Source organism: Haliaeetus leucocephalus, unplaced genomic scaffold (assembly GCF_000737465.1).
Source record: "Haliaeetus leucocephalus isolate CR32 unplaced genomic scaffold, Haliaeetus_leucocephalus-4.0 Scaffold439, whole genome shotgun sequence".
Lineage (NCBI taxonomy): Eukaryota > Metazoa > Chordata > Aves > Accipitriformes > Accipitridae > Haliaeetus > Haliaeetus leucocephalus.
The window spans coordinates 8,084,509-8,091,538 of NW_010972875.1; positions in this window are offsets into that span (position 1 = coordinate 8,084,509).

Consider the following 7,030-nt stretch of genomic DNA (forward strand, 5'->3'; position numbering starts at 1 on the left):
CCCGCCCCCGGCCCCGCCCCAGGTCCCCGCGGCGGAGCCCGCCGGGGATGCTCTGGTTTGGAGGGGGTCGCCGGGGGCTCTCCTCCCTGCTCGGGGGCAGGAGGGCCTCAGGCAGAGCGATTCAACGTCGCCTGGCCCTTCATCGTGCGTGCCTGGGGTTTCTTAAAATCCCCTCAACAGAAGTGACCCCGAAGACCAACCCTATGGGGCACACGCAGTGAGACGCAGCCATCTTCCCGCTGGCAGCCACTTCATCCAGCCGGGTTTGAAGTGTCTGGCGGTATCAGTGATGAGTTCACAACATGGGAGTCCCCGAATCTTGTAGCGTGTACCCCCCCCCAACTGGCCATATCAGGTCTAATGGGATCCCACAGGTGCCCACCCTTCCCACGCCCAACAGCCCCATCCCACCCTCTGCTGGATGCTACCTGGTGGCAGTAATCGTTCCCCTCTCACACCAAAGGTTTGATTTTTTTCCACAAATGACACCCCTCCTCAACTGGAACTATTCCTTTTAATCAAAATTATTAACCAGTGACTGTTGAAAGAGGTTTGTGAGGTAGTAGTCTGGGAAAAATAAACACATGGTTATTAATGCTTTACCCATACACATAACCATAAAGCCTCTGGGGGAAATAAATACATCAATGTAGATAGATACATAGATAAATAGGTAGATAATCAGGTAGATGGAAACACACAGCTATGTACATAACTATGCATGCATATACATGTATGTACTTCTACATGCTACATTTTTCTCTTTCCCTGCAAATCTGCATGTGAGCTTGTCCACAAATGACTAAGTTAATGAAGCAGTGATTTTATTTTGCATGCTATGCAATTCCAGCTGTTTTACTGTACTGGGGGGATGAGTGTAATTTCCTTTGAAATTACACCCCTGTTGCTCACAGAAAGATACAGGGAGTGGGAGAAGCCAGATTTCTATACTGATTTTTCCCAGAGATCCAATAAAATCCATGAGAAGTCAAAGAAGACTCATGTGGTTCAAGAGGGACCAAGCCAGCACCGTGCAAATAAAATGTGTTCTTGCTATTCTTATGAGCTCTTAAACCAGAAAATTGGTAGCCCTCATTAATATTCCCACCTCCATCATACTGCAGGCCAGGTCATTGGTATTTCTAAGTGATTTTGGGAACTCTGGCAGTGATTATTGCTGAACAACTGATCCTTGCTGAGACTAGGCTGCACATAGGGTTTATGTGGTAGTGATAAACGCCTAGTGAGAACCAAGGGTACCTACTGCTAAAGAGCCAGTTTTGATAACTCTGTTTTTGGTGATGCTGCTTTTGTTGGGTTTGACTACAAAGAGAAAAATTTTGATAGGGGATGGATGACCTGTAAGAACTGTTTGCCTCCAAAGCAGTTTAGCTAGCCAACAAAGCAAATGAAATTATAGGGGTAAGTTGAAAAATATTCACATGAAATTATTACAGGATCCATAGAACACAGTAAAATCACTGGCAGATCACTTTAGTGCTTTCTGCGTTCCTACATGAGGTTCCAAAAATGCAATCTGAAGAAAATATGCCACAATATTGATTTTAACAAGGGTCTTTTCTGAAATTTAGTCAGATGATGTGCAACTAGGGCTTACTGCAATACCACTTAGGCTCTCTTTTCATGCACAGTCATCGCTATTAAGTGAGTGGTTTGGAGGGGGGTGGTTGGTTTCGTTGTTGAAAATTATTTTGGTGCCTGAGCTTTACGGGAACAAATACCCACTGTTTGCCCTAAGCATATCTAAGCAAAGATAGACGAATGCTAGCCCTCCCCAAGCCCTTTGGTGTTTGCCATGTCCCCTGCCTCCTCCTCCCCTGCAGTGTCCTGGGGAAGGGAAGGGAAGGGAAGGGAAGGAGGGGAGCTGACCCTTCAAACACACAAACCTCCTGGCCAATCAGTGCACACATCGAACTGCGCAGCCAGCAGCGAGGAACTTGCTCATTGTGAATGTTGGGCATCCACAGGGAAGTGCACATTTCAAAAGCACAAAGTGTTTTTATCTCCCTGAGTGATCCCAGTGAGATCTCAGTCTTTACACTGTGCTTCCTAAATGGAACACAATCCTTCAGTACTTTGCCTGGCTGTCAGTATAATCTTGTTAACTAGAGTAATGCTTCAGGACCTGCTGCTTCACTGTATGAACTGCCATCCCTATAGTACCAGGGACATTTGTGATACCAATAAGCAAAGTAGAAGATAACTTCTTTACACTCCAGATACTTGAATGGGGCCCCGACCCTGTAAACATTTTAGCACAAGAATAACTTTCCTCTGGAGAATCATTCTACAGATGCAGGGCTTTGCATCTGAATCAAATTACTTATATACATCGTGTTGGTGGGACTAATCATCTAGTAAGATCAAGTAAAAACTACAGCCAAAAATCATTGGAAATGGTAGGTGTCTGGGGAAAGTGAGAGCTAGAAAAGATGTGAGGTGACTTTCCTGACACAGGATGTATGGTATCGTATGTGCTTTGCTACAATGATTTTTTTCTATTTTGAGCTTTGATGGGGCTTTCTCAAATGGATTGTCACTGGAAGATGCCATGGGGAACCTCTGAGAAAAAAAAAATCAACCTGAGCACAGAAGAAAGACAGTCATCTAAAGTTCAAGTGACAGATTCATCTAAATACACTGCTACTGTGATAGCTATGGGACAATAGACGTCTGGTTACAAAACCAAACCCCCAGTGATTCAAGTGATGGCAGCTTTCTTATCCAGCCTTTTAGGCTGTAAACTCTGCACAGCCTTTGTGTCATCCTTGAGACTTGTGGGGTATCTGCCATAGCCCAGCTTCCAGCGGAGACTATCGGTGCTGAACCATGGGGAGGTAGTGAGAGAAGCCAAATATATTAATGTTATTGAGTGAGTACAGGATGGGATTTCCTTCCTCCCCAGAGACAATTTCAATCTGGGAAACTTCCTGGGATCCCGAAAACAACATGTAATGGCTTCTAAAGCTACCCCACTCTCTGTCTCAGCACCCTCACCTGCCTTAAATGACAGGCAATCCTCCCAAGACATTTCAAATCTGGCTTAGTTCAGAAAAGCCTGCTCCTGCCTTGGCCAGACAATTCCAGCAAAGAAACCGGAGGCTGGAAGGAGCTCCATGAATGTTCAGCCCTCCTGCCACACTGAGCGGTTCTCAGCCCAGTGTGGGACCGGACCTGGAGATTTGCAGGAGACCTGGTAGCCGACAGACAGGAGGCAATCAAGCTATGTGCATCCCTCTGTGTTTCATCAGATCAATTCCCTGCTCACACAGCATCTCCCAAAGCCCTTCGGAGAACAGGTCCCATCCTGAAATCAGTGTGTTCCCAGTCTTGGGGTTATTTTCCTCCTTCCCTGCAGCCTCTTTCTGCCGCAGCCCCCATGCAGGGGAAACTCTGAGTCCACGGACAGTCCCTCGGAACGGTCTGTGTGATGGGATGGGGGCACGAAGTCTCGCCTTGGCCAAACAGGGCCAGCAAGATTTGTTTATGCATCTGCTCCCCTGGTCACCAAAAGCTCATTAAAAACAAGACAGAAAGAAGCAGCAGAGGAACCGGACAACCCCCCTCCCCTCTCCTCCCTGACCTGTCACGACTCCCCCAGGCTCGCTGGCTCTGTCAGCACCTCCTGGGCAGCCCGGACGAGGAGTCCGGCCAGAGCAACTGTGTCCTCAGGAGCAGCCAGGCTGCCTTTTGTTTGCTTAATTATTCAAATAACAACCTGGGGGGAGATAAGGGCTGGCACTGGGAACACTGATTATGTGCTTTCTTGCTCACGTAGCTCAATAAGTCTGCAAGTGGTCAACGTCCCATGCAGAATACATCTGGGGTGCAGCAGCCAGCGGCCAGGCCGGCTCGCGGTCACACCTCTGGGCCACAGCTGGGGCTGTCTGCAAGCACCTCAGCATCTAATGCAAGGGTGGAAGCTGCCCCCAGCTCTGTCTACATTGCACATTGCACCATTGCAATGGCCTGCACCCTTGCAACAACCACTGGAGCCAGGCAGTATGGTCTTAGTGTGGCTTTCATCAGGCATGCTTCACTAGTACACTGATAAACCTTGCTAAGGCAGACATGGAAGCACATTCAAGATGCTGCTACAAGAAGAAAATGAGAAGGCATTCATCTAACATTGAATGCCGTCACTTTTCATATAAACCACATGCGAAATCAGAAATACATTTAGCATGATGCATACTCCATGTGTAGACCCTGGAAAATATGTTGGTTTGCAAGTGGCATTGCAAAGGACAAAAGCTATCCTTCCAGCTAGAAATGAAATAATAACTGTCCCAGGTGAGAACAAGCATGGAAGTCGGAATGAGAAAACATAAACATACATTTTCAGAGTTGCCTAAGGGTAGAGATTTGAATTACCCTATTTTCAGAGTATGCCAAAAATGTTGAGACCCTTGCTGGAATCCTAACATGTCACTTGTATTTGGCTATGTCCAGCTATAAACAGGTGGTGTGAGTTCGGCATGTGTGGACATCCCCAAAGCGGCTTTATTCTAGCTTGGCTGGATGCTGATGGTAACAAAACTGGAGGAGCAGGTTCATTGCTGTCAAGGCCCAGACTAGTCTAACTTGCCTTGGATATGTCTCTCCACTCCTAGGCACCTAATTGTGGTTGCAGGCATGTGGAATTTTAGGGACACACCTTTGAAAAATTCAGTATCTTTCACTGTTTATTTGCTTGCCTCCATCATGTCCTAAAACCCCTGTATAACTGCTCATGCCAGGACAAGAGGGTCCTACGCACCCTCCATTCAAGGAGCTGCTGTTCAGTTTTGCCCCACCAATCTGGTTTTCCCCACCAAACCCTTTGTGGGGCAAGGACTTTTTGGGGAAGAGACAAATGCCTTTACTTGTTTATGTGGCTGAACTCTCTGGAAATTTCTTTCCTGCTTGCAGCAGGAAGCAGCTCCGAAGCATCACTTTCTGAGCAGGAAGCAGAGAGTAATTCAGTGGCTGGGCTCCTGGCCGTGTGGTCAGTCAGGCTAATGGATGGGCAACTGGTGACAGGGACAAGCTACAGATTCTTGCCCAGAAGTAAGTGACATGCAAATTTTTTTTCTATTTTTTTTTTGTCTTTTTCTTTTTTTTTCTTTTTTTTTTTTTTGAGGGTGCTCAAAGTTGATAGTCTGTGAAAAAAGTCTCAAAGCCCAGGTTGACAAAACTGCCAGAGAAGGACAAAATCTTTTTTTTCAGTAGTTCACTGGTGCAGCGTGCTCTCACTGCATCCCCTCCCGTAAAAAGATTTGCATCTCACAGGAGTACCCTCACCTTCACACAGCTGTGTTTTTATGCCAATTCCCTTAATATTCACTGAAGGAGAAGGAGAACAAGGGAGGAAGCATCACACTATTCACAAAGAGGGTCCTAGAGGAGACACCTGGATTCTGGCCCTCGCGCATGCAAATATTGAAGGATTTTGTTCGATGTGGAACAGTGCCATCAGGAAGGCTCAAATGCCCATCTGCTATAGTGTGGTGCCTAAGGCTTTCTACTGACCTGAAGCCAGGCCTCCCACAATTGAATTTCCGTGGTGGTGGAAGCCTAACTGCTCAGGAAATAGTCTGCCAAAAATATATGTTACTGGTTTGGTATGAAATAAAGAAAATGTATAAATGTATCTGATGGGGAGTGAGCCTATCCAACATATTCTTACAACAAGTCATTGCATTAGGAGCAGAAGCAATGCACCCCAACTCCCAGGGGGTTGTGACCCCCATACCGCATAAGGAACAATCGCCACCTGAAGGTTTTGGGGTTGTTTGTAGCACCTTTCTGCCATGGAGGTGTCTTGGTGTCTGCTAAGGATTTTATCATGTTTCAGCCTTTCACTGGTGAGGGCTCTACTGAGATGTCTCTCCTACATCCTACCACTTTTTAAATGAAATATATATGGAGTTAGTATCTTAATATTTGACCACTGTCACGTTTGCTTGAAACTGGCAGAAGGGTTAAAAAATTATGAGGCAAGTAGATGATAGAAAAAAATAAACAGACAGACATAGAACGTGATTAGGTAAGTCCTATTTCCCTAGGAAACCAGCCTAAAATTTACAGGTCACACCAACTGGAAAAAACTGCCAGCACTTTGTAGGACAGGATTAGAAACTGGAGGCAACTCAAAGGAGAGCCAAGCACTGTCAGAAATTGTGAAAACCAAGCCTACAAGGAAAAGCTGAAAGATTTGAGACTGTTCAATCTAGAGGAAGAGAAGATCAGACAGACGGGTGTGATAACAGCCTTCCAGTGGGGAAAGACTGGAGGTCCCTAATCAATTATCCTTATAGCCACCAAGGGTAAGAGAGGAAATAATCAGTCTGATTTTCTGGACAGGAGATTTATCTCAGATAATGTGGAACATTTTCTGACTTTCAGGGCAGCTAAGCACTGAATAAGGTTGTCTGGGGAGTCTGGGACTGGCATCAATTGAGGTGTTTAAGACTGGGTCTGACAGATCTCTGTCAGGGCTGAAATTTAATTCTGGTTTACAATAGAAGTAGCTATTAGATACTCTTGTCAGGTTTATTCAAGTCCCACATATTCATGATTGATGGGAATACAATTTGTGGTTTCCTGTTCTTTAATAAAACAGCCCAAAAATGAAGCACTTCTTTATTGGGTCAAGTGTATCATTTCATCCAGCCTACAACATTTCAGTATTTCTTTTCACCTGGGAGAACTAACATGATCAATCTGAGCTGATACCTCTTCTACTTTTTTTTTGGAAGGTATCTTGGAGTGAGTGGATTTGTTGTCATTTTTTTGTGTTCAGCCACAAAACTGAAAAAAAACCACCCAAGCTCCAAGCCATTATTCACACAACCCTAGTTCCAGCTAGGAACTCCCGGAAGACACCTCAGGGCACAAGTTGATGGGGACTTCTGAAATGTGTCTATAGTTGCCAAAGTACAAGCAGCACTTTATAGTGATGGTTCGAAATGATGTCAAACAACTTTCCCAAATCAGTGCCAGTGGCAGTTTACAGGCATGTTTTGAC